Source organism: Rissa tridactyla, chromosome 9 (genome assembly GCF_028500815.1).
Source record: "Rissa tridactyla isolate bRisTri1 chromosome 9, bRisTri1.patW.cur.20221130, whole genome shotgun sequence".
Lineage (NCBI taxonomy): Eukaryota > Metazoa > Chordata > Aves > Charadriiformes > Laridae > Rissa > Rissa tridactyla.
In genome coordinates this window covers 23,170,770-23,194,152 of record NC_071474.1, presented here as the reverse complement: position 1 = coordinate 23,194,152, position 23,383 = coordinate 23,170,770, and positions in this window count along the sequence as shown.

Genomic DNA, 23,383 nt, shown 5'->3' with positions numbered 1-23,383 from the left:
AGACACGCTCCCTCGCCGATGTCCCTGCAGCACAAGGATTGGCAGAGTTAGCTCTCAGAGGCAAGACAGAAAGCATCGCGGGGATGGAGGCACTCTCTGTGCCAGTGCTCTGCCACCCGAAAGCAATATTGCACGACTGGGGGCACTGCTTTGACCCAAAGGCAGAATTTTTCAGCGCTTCTCTGCAGTCTCACTTGGTCTTAGTCTGTGAACCTTTGCTCACCCCCTCTGCAGTTCAAGAGATGGCAGCACTGCCTGCCTTGGGCACCCAGGCAGCAGGACCTCATTTGTGGTGGAAGGCACCAGGATTCACAGAGGCTTTGCCATCCTCTTTCACTTGCCTCTTCTCTACATCCATATATAAAAAAGGATAATAAACATAAGGAGCGTGGTTGTACATCCTTCCCTTCATGCCGGTTTGTATGGGGTGCTCTGGCGTGGCCTCTCTCACTCCCACGGCAGAAGGGGCAATTAGCAGTGGGTTGGTGATACCGCCAAGCTCAGCCAGTGTCACAGAGCTACCAACTGGTCACAGCAAACTCAGTAGCCCTCCCTTCCAAAAAAGAGGACCCCAAGATCAGCTGGGCCCATGCAGCACCCGGGGAGGCAGAGGATGTGTCCAGGAGCCTGAAGATCTGTGTGCAAAAGCTTTATCATAAGGCCTGAGCCTTGCTGCTAAGGGCACTCTGCTGCTTCAGGGGACGAATCCTGCAGAGCAGGGCTTTCTCCTGCCAGAGGGAATGGCAAGAACAGAAGACACAGCAGGCGTGGGTCCCTATGCTGAAGCCAAGGCCCGAAACAGGGAGGGGGGCTGAGCTGGGTCACAAAAGACCGTGTCCCTCCCCGACACAGTTCAGCCCACAGAAAACATGTGAGCACAGCCCAACAATGTCCTGTGCTCACTCCCTTTGGAAGAGGGACTGGGTACAAAAAGAACAGACCCTGGGTGTCTCAAACAGGGTGAATTTGGGGTGAATGCTGGGAGCTTCCAGATGTTTTCACTCAAGGGATCTAGCTGAGCAAGGCACCTGTTTATCGTAAAGGAAGTTGGGATTTCAAGGCACTTGAGGGCTGCAGGGGGCAGCTGTCAGCTCCTCCTCATTTGGAATCATCAATGCTTGAAATATCTTTTCTCAGCAGAACCACAGAGACTTTCTGCCAGTGGTCCTGACCTGCTGCCCCAGCAGCTGGCTCTGCCGCTTGCTCCTGACCTGTCCTCCCTTCCCTGATCACCTCCTGCACCGCTAATGCTGCCCGCTCTGAGGAACCCCAGCCCGCTCAGACTTACTTAAGGAAGATGTTTTTATGAGGACCTCATTGCATGTTTGGTTCTGCTTGAGCGTGTTTGAATCTCCAGCATGTATGAATCCAGGGTGGTCCTCTGGGGCTGTGGGAGCACCCTCTCTCCTCATGCCCGCCTCCCTCATGGCCCCCAAGGCCATTTTGTTCTTCCCTCTTCTGCTTTTGGTATGGCTACTGTCTCCCTCCATCACACATCAGCTCTGCCCTCTGGGAGTTCGTCATCCCTACCCCAGGTCACAGCAGAGTTCTCCAGGAATGAATTAGGCAGACAGGAGGTGGAGGTAGGGATTCCCAAGGAGCCTCCTGCCTCCTCTTCACCACCCTGTTGCATGACAAAGGTGAGAGTCCAAGAGAAGAAAGGAGTGAACTGAGCCCTTCCTCTAACATCCACTGTCCTGACAACGCAGGTCAGTGAGCTGCGCAGAGGGGAATTTTACCTAAAGCAGAGATGAAAATCTGCTTGAGCTTTGGGGTTTACACCAAAACTGGTCCCAAGCTACAGGCAAACTCCCAGTCCTGCAACAGAACAGAAAAATGTGAGAACTAGCAACTCTCCTGACAGCCCCGTGCCTTCCACCTTCTGTGTCTCAGCTATCCATCATGACCTGAAGCCCTCATGCTTTCCTGTTCGAGGCCATATTAAACTCAGCCAACGCACCTCCATCCTGCCCAGCCATCCCAGCTGCCCTTTCAGCCCCTCCTGATGAACAATCTGCCATCCATGATGTGCAACATGCTGGTTTCCATGCTGATGTGGACAAACACCCACTGGGGAATCACCTGAAACTACCACTCTCAGTTATGACTTAAGCCAGATTTCACTATGTACAGGAAGATTAAATTTTGCTAAGGTTAAGACAAGATAATTTTTTGTTCAAATATTTACACTTAAAGCTCACCAGAAAGTCAACAGGATTCTGCTGGACAACGCTCAACTATCTACATCCCCAAAGGAAAACAAGTTTTTTACGTGGTATTTAAAGAATCCAGAGACATCCAAAATTCAGCCCTCCCGATTGTTCCCGGGCCAGGCTGGGTCCAGCCTCTGCCTACATCCATGCCTCTGAGGTAAGCAGGAAGAACCTGACGGCCTTTTCTTCCTAATAACGGTAAACATGTGGACATGGACAGAGTGGGTCACAAGCCTCTCACAAGTCACTCTTACACAGGACGTGGAGACCGTCTCTAAGTTGCAACCAGCAGCCACATACTTGGGAAGGCAATGCTGTGGAAAATGGGGTCAGATTGCTTCTCCCCATGTTTGGCTTTGTTGAGCTGTTTGTGTCTTCTGGATGCAAGACTTCCCTGGCAACGAACTGGAGGTGTCATTTGGAGATCTCATCCTTTCTATTCAGGATGTTTAAAATCAAGACTCAAACTTGCGGTTGGCAGGGAACAGGGGCAAACAAACAGCTGAATCTGCTGTCAGCTCCTGACAGCCCAGCATAGGGCAGCCAGGCTGGCCTGCAACAGTTATCCCTCCTGTTGGTGGGGAATCTTTGAGCACAGAGGTAACAGGTTGAGGGCCCGTCACAGATTTAAGCTCCTCAGGCTTAAGCACAACAACAGAAAAACAAAAAAAACAACAGACAATAAGTGTACTGCAACATTCAGGCCATGCTCCCTCTATAGGGTCTGTTGGCCATCCCCAGGTGCTTCTTGAAAGTGGGGCTCTGCTATGCTCTCCTGTTGGGGTATGTGCCTCTCACAGTTACATTGCAGAAGCAATGCTTCACTAGCAGGAGGAAGGCTGAATTCACCCACAGCTGCACTAGACATCTGGGGGCTTGAGGAATGTCCCCCCACTCACCCAGTGGCTCCTGACTGCTTCTACACATTTCTGTTTGCTGCTCCCCCCACCCCTGGACCCTCTTTTTTGGCATGTCAACCTCTAGTTCAAGTTCCACTCTTCCACTCCTGCGACTGTTCACATCTTTAGGTTTAATGGTTATCTGGGAGTTAAGCACAGCTCAAATTTGACAAAGCTTCTGTGGCAGATGCAGAAACTCAGGTAGAAATCGTTCTCTCCCTTCTCAGCTCCTTTACAAAGGTCAAGGGGTGCGGAGGGAAGCTGACCTCCTCCTGATGAGCACAGGCTGAATGTCTGTGTGAGGACCTCCAGAGGGAGAACAGACATCTTCAGATGTTACTCCCACGGGATGAAGGCCGAGTTGATTTAGAGCCTCCTTTCTCTGGGTGGACAATCAGCTTCCCCAGGGAGTCAACGACTTTCTGAGACTTTTCAAATAGGCAGTGCTTTTCTGAAATGAAGCTCCTACCTTTGAAGATTTATCATTTATCTCCCAGTGCCCCGGGCACTGCGTAAGCAGGCTCTCTGTTCACCATACACTATGTTCTCTCACGCCACTGCATCCTGCAAAGGGCTCAGCTGCATCCCATGCCAGCTTTCCTCTCTGCTGGATACAGGAACATTTCCCTGCAGCTGCGGTGTGTGCGTGTGACCCTGGTGTGATCCCCCAAATCCACCAGGCTCACAGGGAATGCAGGAGCGTACACAACTCTGTCCTCTTGGTCGTCACCATCTTCCCCTCCCACAATGCAAGCCGCAGACCTACAGCGGGCGGGCCAGCGGATCCCCTTTCCTGCTGAATACGGAAACGCTGAGGCGGGAATGCAGACAATATCCTAAACAAATCTGCTGTTTACAAAGTCCCCTGTAAACTGTTTACATTGCTGGGGAGAAACCATGGAGGAACAGCAGCTGGAGCATGTTCTTCCCAGTGCTCCTGTGGGTGTGCAGCTGACGCATGTCTGGAAAGGGTGCAAACGTATGAGGGAAAAGAAGAGGCAGCAAAATCCCAGCAGCACCCACTCCCCCAGCCTGCCAGGACCGCTGGCTACCACAGCACTGTCTCCCTGAGCACACTCCAAGGGACGTGGTATGTCCCTAGGGTGCAAAGTAGCTAGTCATGTCAGCCCCCCAGGCTCCAGAGCAGCGCCTGGGGCAGTGAGGCTGGCCAGGGGCTGCTGGGTGAGCTGCCTCCCCACCACTAGAGGAAGCAGACCTGAAGGAGCCAGTCCTGAACCTCCTCTGGAGCTCCTTGACTCTCCCATGCATGTGAAATGCCTTGTGACTCTCATCCCCCACGAAGACACAGTGTGTGGCTCACAGAGGCCAGCCTCCTGCTATATCATATACGTGTATTAAAAGTGGTTAAAAGTGCGGCCTCAGAAATACGAGCGAGAACATTTTGAAGTCCTGCCATAAAATAAAAGCCTCAGCCTGCCTCTAATGTGCCCTGCTTCCTGTCGGTGGAAACCTCTTTGAAGTGCCTGTGCAGACAGCAATGCGTCAGCACAGCGTAGTGAGCTCAGCTGAAACACCCATGACCCCCACTACCACCTCCCCCCAGGGCAACCATGGGCTGCTGAGACAGTGTGACTGCCCAGTCTGGGGGCTGAATGCCCGGCATGAAAGGCTTTGGTAGAAGAAACAGAAGGGTTAAACGCAAAACACACCCTTTTTTAGTCCCCTTCATACTCACAAACCCGCTCACAGCAGAAAAGGTTGGTTACGTTACTTGAATGGCTGAGCAAGATGTGAGAAAATATCGCCTTCACTCAAGGAAGGTGATAAGTGCTTTGAGCCCAGAAATAGTGTCAGAGAGGGGTACGTGGGGATGGGCAGCCAGCTGGAACAGCAAGGACAGTGAAAACATACTCCCTACACAAGATACGGCAACTCTGACCCAGCAGTTGGAAAGGAATACAGGTACGAGGATTAGGAAAAAAAGAAAGCGGACAAACTCACCCATTTGGTGTTGAAGGGTAGGCAGAGAGAGGCAAGGAAACCGCGTTGCTCCATCAGCAGGGGGGAAGTGATGTTCATCTATATTTCCTCTCAACTGTATCGCCAGAAGGAGTCCACTCTCGGAGCCAGTCCTGCCTTCACTCTCCACCCAGTTGGTCTTCCAGGTCCCAGTTGTGTCCCTTTCCTGACCAGAAAGAGGATGGAGGGGTCTCCCAACAGAGCTGAACATCTCAGGCAGCAGGAATGTCAGAGGAATCTGAAGGACCTCTCAAAAACTGAACTAAAAGAAAAGGCACAGAGCAAAAAAACCCCAACCCATAACGAAAGATTGTCAGGTTCCTACGCTGAAGGAAAAAAACCCAAATCTAAAAACATTTTTTAGAGCCAACCACGCAGACTGGCAAACACAAAAGAATTTTTTTTTGGTTTTGATTTCAAGAGATTTTGTGTGGTTAAAAAAACGCCAGCCAGCCAAATTTCCAAACAAAATGGCTCTTCAAAATGAAAACTTGAGCAATTTAAAAAAAAAAAAAAGTCAAAAATGACTGAAGCTCTAATGCCACACAAGTGCTGGGTGGGTTTCCCTGGCTGAAATGACCCGCTGAATTTGACCAGAATTTTGCAAATAGTTTTGCTTGACCCCATACATGGCTCAGTCCCAGTGACAAAGCACCTTCAGATTCAAGTCTTTCCGAGGTGCAACAACCCATAGGGACATCCCAGTGCTCCCTGAGCCTTGAGAAACCCACTCTGGAGGTAGGCAGACACAGTTTGAAATTCATGCTAGCTTCTTTCAGCTTCCTTCTGGTGACTCGGTGTGCACCAGTGCCCAGCTGTGTGTCTCCTAGCAGTGCCTCCTCGCCTCCACATCCATTATTTCACTGCGAGATGGGCGATAAAGCCATTGGGCTTTAACTGTTTCTGAGCAGTCAGGTTATGATTTATCATAAGCCTTTAAAAATTGGAAAGTGAAACAATTCTCCCTTCCAAAAAGCATTTATGCTCCCCCCTTGCACCCATATGGGCTTGTTATGTTAAGGCTGCTCATAAAACCTGCGTGGACCAGCCCAGCACTTAACCTTGATTTCTGAAACGATGCTGAACATAGTTTGTCTTTGTCTGTGCTTGGAGCGAGGCTGCGTTAGCACCAGTTCTGCAGCTCTTACCGCTGACACCCATTGTCCAAAATGAGTCTTTTCTTTGTTATGCAGCAGGGCTCTGATGGATGTAAAACAACAGCCCTGACCACTCAGGTTTGTTTGCAAAGGCTTTCTAAAAGGAACTCCAGATGCTAGCCCAAGTGTCTCCTCCATTTTCCACTTCAGTTTTAATTGTTGGTACTGCAGATCACTTCTTTTCATAAAATAAGCTGCCACTTCTGCCCTAGAACCAGCTGCCTTTCACAGCACAGGCAGGGGGAAGAGATTCCTTTATGCAACATCTCTGGTGTGATCATCTTGCCCAAAAGATCCCACAGGCAAAGGCGGAGAGACAGTACAGCAAATTCATCTACCACAAATTCACTTATGCTTGATGTGATAAGCTGATCAGAAAGCATGTGTGTCCTGTTAATGGCAAAGGTCTCTCTCGAATCAGTTAAGCATCTCTTCTCTTCCTGTTCCCAGGCTTTTTATTACTACGATCCATTAAAACACTGCCAAGATGGCCACAAATTAAAACACAAATTTTCTCAGCATGAAGCTCCAGTCCCATATGTTTGGCGATGCCCCAAAATCATCTCCTGTAACACTTTCGCAGACATCTACCTAGACCAGCCCTATACTCTCAGCCTCCTCCCACACCTCTGAGGTGCGTTCCCATCCCTCCCTTTGTATCGAGAGGGGACACTGACACAGAAATGCCTTGACAAGATAAGCAGGAGATTCCGTACCAGGATGGCTGGGATATGGTCTGTCCTGCTGAGAGCCATGGGGATGCTGCCCCCCGGGGAAGGGCTTTTAAGCACAGCTGAGAGGTGGCAGTGGGGTAGATCGCTGCCTATTTATTTGGGTGGGGGTCAGAGTCAGAGCTCACTGTGGTGTGCCCAAGGTCAGGGAGGAGTGGGAGCCTGCCCTCCACCATCCGCACCTCTGCACCAACCGGTCTGTCTACACAATCCTCCCTGCTGGACAGCTGAGGACCCCAAGGGCTCTTCCGTGCATGGAAGTATTCAGGAATTCCTCTTGCAATTAATTCTCCGTCATCCCCCAAAATAGCATTCCTGTGCAGAGGAGCTCAGAAAGCGGAGTGCCGCGGATCAGCAATTAAGGGGCAAAGACAGACTACAAAGGGAGGCATTGCAGGTCACACCTGCGCTGCATCAGAGCTGCGCTGGGAGAAAGCCCTTACCAAGCTCCAGAGGGAACGGCAGCTCCTAAGTCAAACCCAAGTAATAAGATGATCTTGTAGGGGGAAAGATTAATCATTATTGGCATCCAAGAATGTGCAAGTCTAACAAAAGCCAAAGGTTTTTTTATTACAGTCCAACTGCAGCTGGGAAGACAACGTTAGCTAAGAATCATTAAACCTATTGCAAGAATAAATTTTCTTTGAACCACACCATAAAATGGGAGTAAAATCCTCTTAAGCCAGCGACAGCTTCTAATGGAACAGACATTATTATTTTTTTGCAAACCAAATATGAATTAATAAAATTGCTTTGGATTATTAAGTGAATAGATTAGGCTCCAAAATGGAAAATATTTACTCAAGCAAAACCTGCTTAATTTGATACCTGCCTCAATTAATTTTTAAGTTTGGGATTATAATTTTACAGAATAACGACATTTTCTGCTTGTACAAATAGGGATTTGTGAACCCTATCTGCCCAGAATTCAGGCAGGAGAAGAAGTGTCTAGGAAAACTTTACCTTGCTAACCCCCAGGTAACATCAGTGCTGCTGCACATGCCAGTAATGAGTTTGGCAGCTTATGCAAGCCTGGAAGATAGAAGGTGAAGCCAAGGTCCCTTCTCACAGCTGGTCATTAAATTTCCTGAAATGTCTGACCAGGAGGTCACAACTGACATTATAAAATACGAAAAATATTACAGAAAAATGGAAGTCATTTCCTTCGTGAATGTGGAGGCAGAACACCAAGTTAAGAGCAAGATGAACTTGAACATTTCTTCAGCACACAGGGGATATCTATTGGCAGAGTGGGCTTTGATCCACCTGCCAGACCTGGGATGGATGAAGAGAGTTCAACAGCTCCCTGCAAAGGTCTGTCAGTTTGCTCCTGAATAAAGACCTCAGCTGGACGCGCTGGTTCCAAAGTCGAAGCACAGGTGATCCCTCCTTTTACACACCAACACAACTGGCTGGAGCTCTCAGTCTGAGAGCTGCTGACAGCAATCATATTTAATTACTGCTTTTAGGGCAAGCTTGGTGTACCCCTCTCTCAGTGCTTTTCCCTCTCTGCCAAAGAGCAGGAGACACAGGTAGGGAACGGAACACTGAACTCCAGCATTCACACTGGCTCTGTACACCCAGGTGGGAAAATAAAACTGAGCAATCACTTCTCTGGGGCAGGCACAGTGCAAAGAGAGAGCTGTGCCCTGTGGTCAGGAAGCTTTTTGCACAGCCAGACACCTTCTCCTCTAAGCCCTCTACTTGTGAGAAGTGCATCATCCTCTAATTTTAATCTATAAGCCATCACTTCTGTTAGACCCAATTCCCAGGACCTCATGGTGGTTCTGCCTGCTAGCAGCTTGGTAGGGTATGTAGTGGTCACACAGTATTCATAAAGCAAATCTTGTATATTCTGAGAGAAAGAGCTTCAAAGTAAAAGCATGTAAACACACATGTCCTTCACAAAGCTTACCATCCTCTGCAGGTCAGGGTACATCAAACTTCTTTGAACAATATTTCGGACAATCTCTTACTCAGCCTTCCTTGGCTGCTCTCCCTTCCCTCTCTCCAGAGGGCATGCTTACGTACTCAGACCTTTCAGGCCTCTAAAAAGCTGCCTGATCTAGACGTGGCCTCTGCACAGTGGATTTGAGCCCATTGAAAATACAGAAGTCATCCATGGCACAAGGGCTAGAAATCACTGCCGACGCACTGTCTTTCTCCTTGCTGTCTTTTTTCTAAAAATCCCTACTCAAGGCTGAACTAATATCTACAAACACATTGAAATGCCAGTAAGCTCCATCCACAACCATTCACTAGCCCCATCGCTTGCACGATGCATGGTTTTCCTATAGATGAGGATTCCCGGAGCAGTTCCACACCACACTGGCATTGCTTGGGAGCAGGGGGCATCTCACCACGAGGGTCTGCCCTGGGAAGAAGAACACAGCCATTGGCTTGCAGCTGGCAGCCAACTCCAATACCCATTTCCCCTGGAGTCGGAAGTACACACTGCATAATAAGTCAGGAAAAATAGAAATATTTGATTAAATAGCTTCCTGTCTGGAAGCAATTCTGATCCTGGCTTGACCGGCTCAAACTCAGCCCCTAGAGTGTACATTTCAATGTATGTATAAAGTCTTTCCGGGAAGAAGATGAGAAAGCATAAGGGTTTTAATTGACATAGACCTTGCTGGCATGTCAGAGCTCTTGTGTTTTCAAGACGGGAACCTTGTTAACAAGCAGTGGTGAGAACAGCAGGCTCTTGCAGGCTCCCCACCCGAGTTACTGGTGCAGGTCTGGTTGTATCTTGTGCAGAAGGGTCAGCAGGGACAAAAATGAAAGTGAGAGAAGTGGATTCAATATTGAAATCTTCCTTAGTTTAAAGTGAAAATGCAGAAGGTCAGACAACAGCAACAGAGAAGACGAGGAGTATTTAGGCCCAAATAGCACTTAAAAAGGAAACAGGAAGTCTGTGGCAATAGCAGAATCAGAGTCCATCAGAAATAGCCATTAATCACAAGTCAGGAGCAAGTAAAGTCCAGAGCTTGTCAGGCAATGACATGTCACTAGGATTATGGGCAAACCTTACAAGGTACCTGTAATTCTGAAGGCCTGAGGAGTCAAATTGTGATCAAAGAGCCATGCAGGTGCAAGAGAAAACAGCATGGAAACCAGAATCCTCCTCGTAATGGCAAACAGAGGTGAATTACAGCACAACAGATCCTTCCCAAATCACCCCCCAGGTCCCAAAAGCAATTGATGGAGGACTGCGCATGTGATGCTGACTGACAAGCCTGCAAAATTGTCTGTGGGAAAGGAACAAGAGGGGTAATTTTATTGTCATGTACCACAGGGGGGTGTAAGTAAAATCACAGCATGAGAAAATGACAGTGTATCTGTCTTAGGTCATTTACATGCCCAGATAATCTGTGGGAGGAGAGCCAAAGTTGCTACATTTGACAGAGGAACACAACGGCAATGTGCCTGGGAAACAGCAGTTTATACAGATTTGCAAGCCCTAAAACCAATCTCACGTTCGCTGCTCACAGAAACCAAAATGACCAGACTTAATAATTTAGGCTTCCAAATGATTATGCTTTCCTCCCTCATTATAGGCTGTATAATGGCCTCATCTTGCTGAGCACGCTGCAAGAATGCTGCAGAGGGACAGTCCCACACTCAGAAGTGTAAGTACATCCCAAGGGCAGGCTTAGAGGCCACAAAGACACCGTACGCCAGTGAAGGAACACCAACAGGCATGAAGGCAGATGCTGGGTAGCAGCTGCAGGCATCACAAATGTTGCTGTCGGTAGGCAGTGTAGCACAGTAGTTTTTAGGAGGGATGTGGAAGAAGGAGAAAATGCTTTGTTAGTGTTTACAGGTTGCTCCTCGGCTGCAGAGGGAGGAACTCGGGAGAAACATGCAGTGACGTGTTGGAACTGGCATGGCTGGCAGACAGGCAGACTCGGTATCTCTGCAGCGGAAAATTTTTACTAGATGGTTGGATGGAGCGGGGCCAAAATAGGCCATCTGCACAAGACACACGCACCTTACAGCTCACGTGAGGGAGATGATTACAGGATCGGTGAGACACGCTCTGTGGGACCCTTTAACATTGCACTGCCAGAGGTTCCCAGTGAAAATCCCGATGACAAGGGTGTGCGGTACTCTGCACAGAACTGATAAGTACGGCAAAAATCTGAGGGCTCAGAAAACCTGGGCGTCCCAAAGGGATTCCAGCTGGGTTAGACAGGGAGTAGGAGTTGGATCTTAGAGATATTCTTCAGGAAGAACTAGCTAGTTTTCAGCAGGGCTCAGATATGGGTATTTAGGGAGAGGTCATGTCAAAGAAGACCAAGGGGCTGAGCGGATTGTAAAAGAGACATCAAGAAAGGCAGCAGGGAAGAGCAAGCACAAGAAGATTTAAAACTCTGTTTTGATTGTGTTGAGCTGAAGCCAGTAGGTGGATGTCCATGAAGCGCTGTCAGAAAGACAGACTGTGAATTAATTTGGACAGCACAGGACAGGCTAGGAGGAAAGCGATCACTTGGTGAGTCATCAGCAGGGGATTATATATGCAAAATTTGTAAATAAGGTCACCCAGAGAGGAAATGCAGAGGAGTAAAAGAGGAGGGCTGGGCAAATGGCCAAGGATGGAGCAGGTGAAATAGTCGGCAGCACTTGAAGATTGTCAAGCAGGACAGGCACTGCTTTAGATACATCACTGTGGGGGTAACCCTGTCCTATTCTGTGAGCGGAGGGGAATAAACACACCTCCACTGACTGATCTGTTCCTTGGGGGCAAATGTGTCGTATCAGCTACTGATTAGGAACCTAGATAGGGCTTGGGAAGCTGCTGGGTCCTGGTTCTCCAAGGGTGAATTTCTGCCCCAGTTTCCCTGGAGCTGCCTGCAGGTGCAGGCCCAGACCTGGCTCTTGCAACTGCAGAGACCTCATCTGGGGGGCAGAGCTTCCCCATGGAGAGATAGAACCTTCCAGTGGTTAGGGGCTGTATTCTCATTTGAGCTTTTGGCAAAAAGGGGCAGTGAAGCCCCCCACAGACACAGCTACAAAGTCACCACCAAACCTAAACAGAGGGCAAAACGCCTTGTTGGTAGCCATAGATTGGAAAAGACAACCACACAGCTGTAGCTGGCAGGGAGTTGTGCCGGGAAACTGGGCCTACTCAGCTGCTGCCCAGGCACTGGAAGAGACAGAGCTCGTGTTTGTGACGTGCACGGGCAGGAACAGTGGGATCCTGAAAGTCGCAATTGACCCTAGATTACACAGCCAGCTGGCCAGACGCTGCATTTTGAAATTGCCCATTTACCTGAGAGCACTGGCTGGAAAGCATAAGGCAGCATGCAGAGAATGTCCAGGTTAACTTGTCAATGGCAACGACCTCTCATTTGTCAGGAAGGGATTCATGCAATTTACAGAGGGATGTGGGGTTTTTGCAGTCACCTGGAGAGCTCAAGACAGAAAAGAGATTCTGAGAAAAAGAGGATCCATTTCTAACCGCAGAGAGGCTCTTAGCAAGTCCAGCAAGCCACAGGCAGAGTGAGGGAAAGCAGGGGCTGGGAATGGACCAGTGGGACAACAGTTGGTCGCAAGAACAAAAGGGCTGTATTAAGAGGGCCTATTCTGGCACTTCAACCAGGTTTAAGCAACTTTGCTGCTGCCTAATCTGAGGATAATAACGAGTCAGATGTCTTACAATCTGGAAATGCCTGGCCAAGTCAGTGGAGGTGAGACACTTAACCCATGGTCTCGATGTTACTCTGTTTCTGTCCGCGTGTGCACGACAAGGGCAAACTGCCTTTAGGTTTAAGGTACACAAACCCTGATGGAAGAAAGACGGCCCTGATTCATAAATAAACCGTGCCAAAAAGTGCTTGTCTCCCTCCCAGCCTTGCAAGCCAGTAAATGTAAACTTCTCAGAAAGCGTCCCTCGCTGACTGACAGGTACTCTGCGGTGGCATGTGGTGGGTGAACAGCGTTAACATCTCTTTCTGGCACAAATCCCACTTGCAAAATTAAGTGAGCTGGTTCCAGGGGGGAGTAGCAGAGGTTATCTGAAAGTCAGGCTCCATTAAGTGCAGAGTTAAGTCATGACAAGGTGGCCTGGTCTCTCCAGACTGCCTGCTTACCTGCCCCAGCAATTCGGAGATTTTTTTACACAGCTTCATTTACGAAGAGAAATGAGTTTGCAAAGCACAGCTTTGTGCAAATTTCCGCTACAAGACTTCATCAGATCACTCCAGACTCTGAGAATACTCTCTCTGCACAGTAATAGCCATTATCCCCAAGCTTTGTGTGTGTTTATGTTACCCTTCCATTTTCCCTTCAGATATGACAAGCAATTCTTAGAAAATATGTTATAAACTCTTCTGCTCTGGAGTTCTGTCACCTTTGATTGCACTCATTTGAGGCCGAGGATGTAGTTTCAAAGTAAATCAATAAACAACACTTTAAAGGGTCCTACAGACACAAGCTGGGTGCAGTACTGCAGCCCTCCTCTCTCCCTGGTTTCCTCTGCTTTGCTCCTCCAACCCAAATCATTGTTTTAGACAGGATGAGTGCAACCCAACCAAATAAATGGGAAAAATGCAAACAGCAAAATACTTTCCAAAGCCCCCAGTGCTGCTTTACAGTATGGAAGTATGGGCTAGGGCCCGCCTTGCAGTTGGAAGGGCACCTCCAGAGTTCAGAAGTCCCTGTAGTCACCAAATCAGCGTGACTGCTTGCCGCAGAGCTGATCTGGGCCAGTGTGAGGGTCTCTCACACCACATCAACACCTCATGAGCAGTCTGCTGCACCCATGGGTGGGCTGCAGCCAGGGTCTCCTGGTTGCTACAAATGGCGCTGGAAACACCTGAGGAATTATCCCAACCCTAGCAAGGGATTGGAATAGCAAATCTGGAAAGCCTGGATTCAGAAAGGGGCCATACGCCTCCCAGTCTTCCTGAAGACACTTCGGGCCCCTCAGGCTTGCTATCACAAAGAGGGTGCTGCATCCAAGTAGAGCATATCTAGGGTAGATTTACTTGGGAACCCCAGGGGAGTACGCATTTACCCCTACCCCTCATTTACACTGCCTGTGGTTCCTCGTACTCCCCACCACTCCAATAGCCGTAGTACAGACACAGGATCTGGTCCTTGGGAGCTTTCCAAGATGCTAACAAGGTTGTACCTCCTCAAGCAGCTCCTCCAAGCTGAATTATACCAGAGCCCATCAGCGCAGTATGGACTGCTGGCTAAACACCTCATTAAGGAACAGCGGAGAGGGAGGATATTCATCACTGGAGCTGTCTCGCTCTCCAGGATCAATGCGGCACACAGGGTGAGGGTAAACGACTGGAGAAACCCCTGACAGAGAGCCTACCTGAATGCACTTGCAGAAGGATATACAGAGCAAATTAACCGGACTGGTTGAATTATTCGGATTTGGGGTTTTTAATTTCAAAAATCTCCAAAGGCTGTGTTGACACCCTGTGATGCTGAGGCAGCAATGCTGACAAGTCAGCCAGAGAGGAGGGCTGCTGCCTGCACACTACGAGGATAACCCCTTCCCTCTCCCACCTAACAACTGTTGGTTTTTTTAACCCAGCTGCATTTTGGATTGACATCTCCATTACCTGCTTCAGTGTGCTGATGGTTATATTGGTGTGTCTGTCTGGAGTTCCTTGGGCTGACTCAGCACATCTGCTTGCTGTTCCCAGCTCTGCTGCTTTCTCTCACTGTAAAATAATGGAAATTATTCAGGGTGGAAATGATCGCTTATTATGGATGTCTTCATGTTTTGGCCTCTGTTCAGTACCTGGGTACTTGCTTCCAAATCCAGCATTGTCTGTGCAGAGCCAGATTAGGGGAATTTAGACCTGCAAATACATTCCTATATGCACAGCTCTGGCTAAGATAGCTTTGAAAAAGTCTCCCATGCAACATACTGGCATGGTGAAGCACCTCCTAGGGAGATGTGAGACAAGCAGCCCCCACATCTCCTGTACAATGGGCTTACTCAGCCCCAGAGTATTGCAAGACCTTGCTCTAAGCAACATTTTCTTGTAGCTCAGGGAGAGGTCCTACAGACTCTGCTTCTCTTTGTAGTGTGGTCTGTCCTCCCTCCTCAGCATCTCCATGCTGGGTCCCTGAAACTGGCAGACAGAGCTATTACTCCTTGCATGTAAGACTGGGTGCCATGTTTGATATCACAGAAGAGCTTTGAGATATCACAGCCTGGAAAGAAGGTTTCTCTGAGCTGAACTGCGTGACACAACTGCCAGAGGCCATACTCATGACATTCCTGTGTGTTCAGATCCTCCCTCGCTTCACAGCAGGCAACTGAACTGCACACAACACTTGGTGCCTCAGTCTCTCTGTGTGCCCCCAGTGCAGGGTTCCCTGCACCTCATTCAGGCAAACCCCAAATTCAAAAAGGCCAAATTCTTCCCAGTTTCCACTCAAAGCAGCACTTTGTCCCAGTACGCCCCTGCGGAGCAAGGGGAACCCATCACAGCCTGCCCAGGTTATGTGGACCCAGTGCCACATCTCCCACCAGAGCCCGTTTTCCTGCTGTCCCAGGTGCCTGCAGCGCTGAGCACCGTTAGGGGTGCTCAACCATAGGGTAATTAATTAACACAAGTGATCATTTATATTATCTGCAACTTGAATGCAACTCTTAGCAAGTCAGTGTTGGAGATGCACTCGTTCAGGGCATAGATAGCTACAGCCTCTAGGGCTTGAGACCTTTGCACGCTTGCTCTCTCCAGCTGTTAAGAGAGTCAGGTGGTGTTGTTCCTAGAAGGTGAATAAATTATTATTGCAAATTACTCTGATGAAGTGGCTTTTATTAGAAAGCCAGACACAAAGGAAGCTTGCTGATTGGCTACGAGTGATGTCATACCCAGCACAGCACTCAAATGCAGAGATACAAATTTTCTCGTCTATATTTCATGCAGAATTTTCATTTTCTACTGGCAATAAAGCCTCACCAGCAGAGCCCTTCACCCCGTGAGTGTGGTAGGGGGTCTGTACTTCTCAAGTGGCTGAGGAAAGCAAAGCGGCCTTTGTTCCTCTCTCTTGCAATGAACCTAAGGCTAACAGTTTTCACCCACAAAGGCACTGTGTTCTACTGCTTCATTACAAACCCCACCACTCAATTTTCTTAGGTGGGTAGCAGCGAAATAGGCACTTTTTTGGCTTGCACGTACCTAAAATCATTCTGATCACAGAGATTTTGCTATTTACAAGCTGAAGCTTAAAGTGCAGATAAAATAAGAGCCTGGGTATCATTCTGATCCTCAGCAAAAGGTGAGAACAGGGTTTTGGAAACAGCCAGGCAGCAAAATCCCAACTAATTATTTATTTCGCCCGTTTCACATCTTGGTTTTTCCTCCCTGCAAAGCCACTGTGAAATTCTCAGTGAGCTCTGTCGGTGAGACAGACTCAGCGACCAGCACACTGCACTCAGTCATTTCTCTTCCCTAATTGAACAGCCTATCAAACTTACAAAATTTGCCTAGCAAACGTTCCAGCTTTAATCATTTCTGGATGCAAACAGGCATGCTGGTACAGCTCGAATACTAGAACCCTGTGCCGACAGCAAGCGTGAAAGCACCACTTGCCTCACTGAACTGGAATGAACTTTCAAATCCAAGCAGCTATGTGAAGCCTCTCCAGGCTGTGGTCAGCTCTGCACTTCCCTCAAGCAATGCAACTGCGGCTCTGGGCTCCAGCCCCTGCTGAATATGGACATGGGCAGAGTGGGAGGTTTTACGTACCTGCTGCTTCCTCCCGCCGTTATGTACCACTGAAGTGCAAATTTTGCCGGGAAGGCCAAGCCTAACATTTCTAGCACTGGCAACAAGCTCCTGCTTGGGCTGTACAAACACTCCTCTCTCCTCTGACACACACAGCACAAATCCTGAGCTGACCTACACAGCTTGCCTATTCCCCTTTGATTATGACTCTAAAGTAATTTGTCCTACAAGGGCAGAAAACAAAACACGTCTATCATTTGGAAGATGTCCTGGAAACCCCCAGATAGTTGCACTGATGAAATTGGACATTGAGGACTGCTGGAGAGCTCAAGCATAGTTAGATTTGCTGTTCCCAGTCCTGGCTGGGGTCATGACTCTCTGCAACAGCATCAGCTCCACTTTATTCCAGGTGGCTTGCAGTTGGAAATCATTGTCTCTTATCGCCTGAAGATTTGCTGAGCTGCCTGCCCTTTGTGGATAACAGTGGCTGCCCTTAGACTCCTAGATGTTAGATCCGAGGCTTTTGAAGTCCTGAGGGTGAAGGTGCAAAGGACAGGCATCCGGGAAAGAGCGAGCCTGACTGTGAATCAGAGTTAAAAAAGAATATGAAGGCTGAAATCCTAGGAGAGGATGCTGTCTGGCTGAGACACATGGTCAGCATCAGCAAAAAGGGTACAGGCTCTCAGGTTTAAGACCTGGAACAGATTCAAATCACCCCTTTTAGATCTGACCTCCTTTCGTGTTTGAGGGAGATGGCAAAGAGGAGAGGGAGCCATGAATCTTGGATCCAGTCGCTGCATTGTATGGCTTGGCCTGACATCCCTCTTTGCTTTTACCCCTCCATATGCAGAATGGAGGGTTATTAAAAGCATCAGAGGAATCTCAAGTAAAACATTTTTATTGTTTTTAAGAACTTTGTTACAGCATCTCTGGAGTTCTGGCTTGGACCACCACAGACTAGCGCCAGGAAGCTCAGAACAGCTTTTGGTATTGAATTACCATTCAGAACCATATCAAATTCCAAAATTGCAACTGCTGGCCAAAAAAAGAAGCCACTGTAGAACAGCATACACCCACGCAGACAGTGCAGACATCAAAGTGATCATGCTGGGCCTAACTCTGTTTCCCTTCCTCACACAGAGTAATACCCTTGCTCCCATCTTTGATTTCAGCAGCATTATTTTCCCGTATGAAGCAGCCAGGCTCTAGAGCAGAATAGGATCCCACCTACTTATCACTTGCCTTACAATGAGAGTTCCTGTATCGCTTGGCTTTTTAACGAAGTTGGGGTTTGATGTATCAGTCAGCCCCTCCCTATCACTTGAGGACAGTATTAGAAGCACATCTGGATTACAATACGCAGTAAGGTGTTCTGGGGTGATATGAATCAAAGCCCTGAAAGTGGGATTCCGTTTAATTAATCGTGGCTGACAGATGAAGGTATTGATCGTAGACTGAGAGGTTCAGGATTGGCCCAGGGGATAATTATGGTAGGCCACACTGTGTTAGCTGATATTTTTGAATTTCTAGCAATGTGGGAGGGAAGCAGGGAGGAAGTAAATGAATACTTGCAGAGAACTTGTGTGTGCATCCCCAATTCATTTGTTTGAATTATCAACCACCACCAGCAGCCTGATCCAAAAGTAAAAGGATTGTCCAGAGAGATCTAGATTGCTCCCATAAATTTTTCAGTCCCATCTCTGGGACAAATGTTTTCTGGAACCTGGGCCCTAAATACAGAAGGGGAGATGGACAAGATTATTGAGTGGGAATGCTTGCTTTTGCCTAAGATGTAAGATAAATAAAAGTGGCAAGCCAAAGCTGAAGGATGGCGGAGAGTGCAGGATAGTGGATGATGCTCTTGCCTTAACCTTCTTCGTATCCATTCGCAACACGCTGCCTCCCGCTGGACTCCCGGCAGCCTGCCCGCCACCACCTTCACAGGTGGGACATCAAATCTGCCAACGGGGAGATACGGGGTGGCTGTAGGGGGATCAGACATGCAACTGCTGTCGCTGCAGAGATAATAAATGGTACCTAGGCTAGCAGAGAGGGCAGATGGAGGCAAAGCTGTGGCTAGCAATCTGTGTGCACACACCGACCAACCCACTGCTCCCTGTCCACGGGATCCCCATAATCTCCTAAGGCAGACCTGCTGTTACAAACACTCTCATCACTAACGCAGCGGGGGCAGCTAAGCAGAGAGAGTGAATGATCTAGCAGGGGGTTAATAAAAGGACTGACGCAGAACAAAAAAGCCTGTCAGTCGCCATAAGATGTGCTCTCCACCCCTTCCACCCCCCAGGAAATTAAAAATTGTTGCCTGTGGTGTACACTGCTTTCTCAGCAGGACTGAACGGGGCAATGGGATGAGGAAGGACAGGATGGAAAGGGAAAAGTTGGGAGTCAAATGTTTCTCCCAGCTGTTGTTTCTGATGCAATACATCAAGTGCTGTTATTCTAAAGGACCAGGTTACCCGGTCTCTCCAAAGCTGACGAGACCAAGCCACATTTCTGTGTGCTGTTTCCAGCAGCTCCTCCTGGAGAGAGTCCACTAGATTCTCCATGCTAGGGGGCCGGCTGCTCTGCCTGATACACTGAAGTCCATGCTAGCATGTTTCCATGGAAATGGGAAGAGAATAAATGCCTGTGACATGATACACCTTTTCCAATGTAGATTCGGATTATTTCTAATGTCCCTTCCTACTGACAGCCTTCAGGACTGGATATTTTATGGGCACAACCAAAACAGAACAAGAAGGGGGGGAAAAAAAAAAATCTGATCGTTTGAAACAAAACCCAGCCTCCTTTCTGGTGATCAGCAGCTGAACTCAAAAGCACGTTAATCCACCAAAAACACCCTTCAAGGCAAACAGAGATCTCTGCACTAAATGTAATCTGGCAGTTCACAGGTTCCTTTTTTCTCACAAGTGGTTAAAGATGATCTGTTCCCTCCTCTCTTTGGGCTGTTACGCATAAAGTTTCCAGCACTGTTCTTCCCCCTCCAAAGGAATGAAATCTCTCAGCTCCGAGGTGAATCCCCCGCTGCCTGTTATTGTCTGCTTTGCCGGGTGCATTGTCTGCAGCCGGGCTGCGCAGCGCGGGCCCGCAGCGCCCTCTCCCGCGGGCAAAACACAGACCTGGACCGTTCGGTGCCGCACCGCCGGACGAGGCCCACTGGGCTACCGCCAGCTTCTATGGCCAGGGCACCCCACTTGCCTTTGCGGTGCTGGCCTACCCGCCAGCCTGGCGGTCCCAGCCTCCTGCCAGCTACTCAAGCAGCCAGGCATCGCCCAGGGCGCGGAGATGGTGTTTCACAAGGACTAAACCCAGCAGCACCCAAAATAGCCGTAACTTCTATGCACCTTGAGCCAAGGCCAGTGGCATTTTGGCAAGCAGAAATCTATGCCTGTCTACTGCTTTCTATCAGCTGCTGGGCACTTCGGATAAAGGCGAGTTCTGTACACGGAGGTTTTGCTGGGGGGCTGAGCTTGGCATCCACCAGAAAGTGTGGAGTAAATTATCCCTCTCTTGGACCCCAGTCTCTGCTTATCGCCAAAGGTCTGACTGCATCTTGCGGTGTACTGAGCAGACAGAATAACTCACTGGTCTGTTCTTGCACCATCACCACGGAGGATTTCTCAAGCCCCTCTCACCAGGAGCCTCTCAGCAGCTGGCTCCTGTCTCACCCTGCCCTGGACATCTCCATGCCCACACCACAGAGCAACCTGCCCTGGGACCTTACTCCTCAGCCCATCGTTGCAGGAGCGTCACACACTTTAGGAGAAGGACTGTGAGAGATCTTTTGTGAAGTCAAAGGCAAAGCAATGACAAGGTTTGTTTCTGTAGGGAGTTTGCTTGATTTGCTTGGGATTATTGTCATTTTAAAGGACAAGTTACTCCTCCTTATGGTGGGAGTGAAGGATACGAATGAAGGAGCTTTATGAATACAGGTATGTTCCATGGATAGAATAAATGAAGCTCATCTACAGTTGTCATTTTACCTTCCAAATGGGTGAAAACAAGGTGTCCCACTCCCAGGAGATCCAGAGAGGGATCAGGTACCTTTGTTAGACACAAAGGAGGCTGGGCATTAAACACTGCCTGAGATGCCAGGCCTAGCTGAGTGCTTCCATGCTGTCAGGAGAGCGATGTGTTAGAGAAGTTAGCCTTCCTCCACAGGGAACACCACTCCCAGGAAGTAAAGGTTTCCTGGCTGCCATGAAAACACCTGAAAAGTGGTAACACTTCTGCCCTTCCTCAGTGCAAGGGACAGCAGGAGGCCCCCAGCATCAGAGCAAGTCAGGTCCCAGACCCAGATACACCCACAGGACATTAAGCACCATACTACGGTTGCTAGAATAAAGTCAGAAAAAAAAATTACAAATTAAATAAAAGGAGATTTTGATTGACCAGAACATTTCATTTGTCCCAAAAGAAAATGAGAAGCCCAGGGCTCTCTATGAGCAAGAAACAGCAACACTGTGCCATGTCCCAGCCCAGCTCTCTCCAGCGTGGACACTCGCAGCATCTGGCCAGATGTGCCCTCAGGCCCTGCCCTGGCTCATGTGCCATCACCTGCAGCTGGAAAACATTTTTTTGCAATATTCCTTCCTGCCACATTCAGCTCAGACAACAAAGACAAGCATCATGTCTCTTACATCATGTTACATATTCTTACAGATTGGTCCCGTTGCACTCTCAGTGCAGCCAAGCCACATCAGCCTTGCTTTCCACACCACCTGAACTCAGCTGGTTTGGCACCACAGGGATTTTCTCCGGACTTGGGAAGATTGTTCCCTCTTTTCCTACCATTGTGAAAAATCTTGGGCGTGCTGTGAGGGAGGATAGATGTGGGTCAATGCAAGCCCATCCTGTGATGACAGGAGGCTGGTTTACGCGGGGTTGCAATGGGTCTGCTCCATGCTCTACGGCAGGCTGGCAGGCCTGCATTCCTCCTGCGTGCTGCTGAGCAAGCCCCGGGAGACTTCGCATTTCACTATCCTCCAAGTCTCATTCATCTTACACTTGCAGTGAGTGTACATATTCATGGTTTCAGTGAAATACATGACTCTACTGCTAGGCTGTATGAGTGAGACTTTATCCGCTCAACAGATTCTGCCAGCATGATGTATCCTGAAAAAAAACCCAACAGTCTAACACTGACAGGATCTCCTGGTGGTAGTTACAGGTGGTCTTTTGTGTTCTGGTGATAGGAGGGTTTGGGTTTTCTTAGCACTTTTCCCCTTTGTCTTAGTTCTTTCACCAGTGCTGGCTGTGTTAACACTGAGAGCAGCAGCTTCAGGGCATGCAGATACCAAAAAGAGAGTAAATTCCCATTTTGAAGCTCTAGGCTGAGGAACAGGTCAAGTCCATATTGCACAAAGGAGACATGGGCCATGTCCACATGCCCCTGACTCTTATCACTGAATGTATACACACACTGTGACATTAAAAACTGTGCCAGGCTGCCATGTCCAGCTGTGACAATCCCAAAGCTTCTCCTGTGTTCACTTTGTCTCCTGCAGCTGTGTTTAAGAGAGCCGTGGTCATCTCATCTGCTGGACTGGCGCTACCACGGCATTAATTTCACGAGGGTGATGGTGACCCTGTCCTGACAGAGCTCTCCTAGCTGAACCATCACCAGTGCACCCACCTACTCACTCACTTTGATCTGGAAAGGCTCCAAAACTGTCTCTTCCACAGCTACTCACAGCTCCCCTCCTAAGCACAGACCGTTATTCCATCAAAGAAGTGAATCCCAGTAATGTGAGGACACTTGTAGAGCCCCAGCTTTTTGGGTACTGAATTTACAGTTTATCTCTCCAGGGTGACGCTGCAGATGAAAAACAAAAAGCACAGAACTGAAAAAAGGAACCTTGAAAAAGTATTTTCTGCCTTAGGCAGCTGATCTAAGCCCAGATCTAGAGTCACTGAGCTTAGGTCAGTCTTGTCTGAGGTACACAGGTCCTTTGCCTTGCTGTGTCCTTCCGACTTTCTCCTTCTCAAAAACACCTTATCACAGTATTCTGCCACACACCTCCCAGGTCAGTCTTTCCAGGGCACTGTGCTATCTTACTTGTTTAAGTATCTGTAGGCAGTAAAGGGGACTTCTCTGCTATCCCTCAATCTTGACAGAGTAGCAAATATTTGCAAATGTAAATCTGTCTTGCACAGTTTCTTCTCAGATTCCTCCTAACCGCACCCAAAGCGGGCACACAGTTTGTTCAATGCTCTCTTTTTCTGCGTTTTCTTTTAGTCAGAATAAAGATCTCATTTTACTGTTGCCTTGCTGTATTTATAATCTGCAAGACTGCTCAGGGTCACACCTAGGTACCCTTGGTCCTTTTCTTGTCATTTAGATATAAGCTGCAGCACGTCATTTCAGCAAAATAAGGCGAAGGCATTTGGGGAGCACTAACAGTGGCACTTTACAACTGCTTCTCAGGCATTTGATCTCCTTTTTCTCAGAAGACCTTCTGTCCTTGAAATACAGTTTGAACTTTTCACATGAGATCACAATTGCTAAACATTCCTGTGCTATTTAGAGGTATCTTTTCTGTGTTGATAGTGGTGACATGAACAGGAAAGCCATTGCTCTCCTGCCACTCCATTTACTGGCAACAGATGACACTGTCACCTCTCAGTTCGTATCACTGTAGTGTGTATTGAGGGATAAGACCTGCTGTGGGCCAG